This window comes from Halyomorpha halys, unplaced genomic scaffold (assembly GCF_000696795.3).
Source record: "Halyomorpha halys isolate HHAL.00 unplaced genomic scaffold, Hhal_1.1 Scaffold381.1, whole genome shotgun sequence".
Classification (NCBI taxonomy): Eukaryota; Metazoa; Arthropoda; class Insecta; order Hemiptera; family Pentatomidae; genus Halyomorpha; species Halyomorpha halys.
Genome location: NW_027112092.1, coordinates 647,335 through 649,613, shown reverse-complemented (window position 1 = coordinate 649,613; position 2,279 = coordinate 647,335). Strand labels below are relative to the sequence as shown.

The following is a 2,279-nucleotide window of genomic DNA, read 5'->3' as shown; positions in this document are numbered from 1 at the left end:
ATATATATATATATATATATATACAAAGGCTTGTGTTTACCAGTTTACCAATTATTTATCTTAATATTTGATATTAATTGGAAAATGCTTATGAAATCGTACAAGAGACAGATGGTTTCTATTTATCGCAAACGTGCGTTTCGAAATTTTACCTATGAAGCAGCGTGATAACCAGAATGCCTCATAACAGGAGGAAGTTTAAGTTGGTAAACATCCCACACAGGGATAGATACGGGCCAATGGGCCCTGGTAACACATTCACAGGCCATTTGAAGAGACTTAGTTATTTTGACACAGTGGACTTAAAAACATATATTTCCTTCGAAAATTGTGATTCAAGATCGCAATACTTCCCCTTACTGTATATCATATAGGTGACTTAAAGTAAAAGGGTTAAATAAAAATGTTGTTGCAAAATACAAATGTATATGTTGTCTATTGAGTTGTATTCAGCCGAAGGATATTATAAATATCTTTTCAGTCATAATATTGTGAGCATTAAATAAATTCAAAATTTTCTAATTTTAGGGGAAAAAATGCTAAATGTTTTATATACTTGTTAAATAATCCTTACCTCCCTGACATTGATTGACAACTTCCATCCAACAACAATTTGAAAATATTTTAAACTCCCATCTTTGAGACCAGTCGTTCCTTTGCATTCCACAACATGGATCAACATTCATGGTGCACATTATGTCGCAGGTTTCAGTGTGATTTGGATTAGACCGACCGCAGGAAAAATCGGTGACTGCTAAGACTGTAACATTATATTATATTAAATGCGTTTTGTAAATTATACAAATATTTCTATATTATTTTAAAAATAAACCCTCCTGAAATATATTATAGGTAGAGTGGAAAATATATATCAAAGACAGAATTAATCAACATAATAATGATTGTAATATCATTTTAGCAATAGTAATTTATATATAATAAAAAAAGGTATATTAAAAAAGCAAACACATAACCAAAGAAGGATAAGCAACAGACAGTAGAATAAGAAAAATTGAGAGATTGTATCACATTACAAGAATATATATAAGAAGATATCTATATCCTGGAACACGAAATATAGACATTTACAGACAGTAGTTAGACCCAAAATACTCTGCATCGGACAACACTTAAACTAAATAGAATTGGGGATCTGGAAAGATTGGAAAGAATCGAAAGGAAAATTCTGAGTATGATTTTGGGGCCTAAAACCGACAGTGACTTTGAATTTAAATTGAGACCCAATGAAGAACCATGTTTAAAGCAGCTCTTTAATCTATTAAGAAATTACAAATCCAAACCCACTTGGTTTCGAGAAATGGAAAATGACATGGAGAACAACTGCATGAACACAGAGATAATAACTAACAGAACACTATTTCGAAAAACTGTACACGTTTTCGGGAAAGGATAAAATTAACACGTGGAAGGAAATGGACTCAGGAGGAGTAGGAGCAGCACTCTCATAGGATGAAGGAGGCGTGGGCTCGAAGGAAGCATGGCCAAAGTTGATTTATCCTACCCTTAATCCCCTAAAGGATTATTCGAAAAAATGAAAAAAAACACACGAGAAAGGACATAATGTTTATTATCAGAACGAGCAAATATATGAGTAATATATGAAGACAATAATAGTAAATAAAAAAAAAATCATATATATAATATTAATTCACATATTTTAAACAGAAAAGTCCTAAAAATAAATGGCTTAGTGAAAATTAGCTGGGATAATATGCTTTTAAGACTGTAGACAATATATCTAATGAGTCGTAAATAAAAATGTTATTTAAATTAATAAGTTATTTACTTACTCAGTAAAACTTCAGCTATAAAAAATATTTTCATGTTTGCTACTCAGATCAACAAAACCTTATGAAAGAATCCATTTATAATAAGACCTAATAGTGGCGAAGAACATGAAAGCAGTCATATCATGAGGAAAAATATTTAGCAAAATAAATTTTTATGTTCATATTTTTAAAACTTTTTCCTGACAGGATAGTTTAACGTTTTGAAGTACAAACATTTTTAGCGGTTTAATCTTAATGTTATGTGAAATGAGCTGATGTGATAGTTATACTCCTTCAGCTGCAACCGTCTCGTGCTAAAGAAGATATTATATGAAAAATTTCGCATTTCAATGATTAAGGCTAAATGTACCGATTTTTAGTAAGATTTTTTTTCAAGAGATGGCAGCACTTTCGTGGTAAATTTACTTTTTTTCTCATTTGAATACGGAATAATAAATTTCCCATCTGTAAACGGATTTACCATCTAGA

The 2,279-nt window shown here is 30.7% G+C and overlaps 1 long non-coding RNA gene across 1 annotated transcript in view; it reads right to left on the bottom strand.

The window, feature by feature from the left end:
* The window catches only part of LOC136796418 (uncharacterized), a 9,031-nt gene extending 6,961 nt beyond the window's left edge, over window positions 1-2,070 (bottom strand). The window contains exons 1-2 of the long non-coding RNA XR_010844131.1: window positions 1,812-2,070; window positions 575-760 (exon numbers count right to left, since the gene is read on the bottom strand). This is a non-coding gene — a long non-coding RNA (uncharacterized lncRNA). The remainder of the gene's footprint in view (window positions 1-574; window positions 761-1,811) is intronic.
* Between the last annotated feature and the right edge of the window lie 209 nt (window positions 2,071-2,279).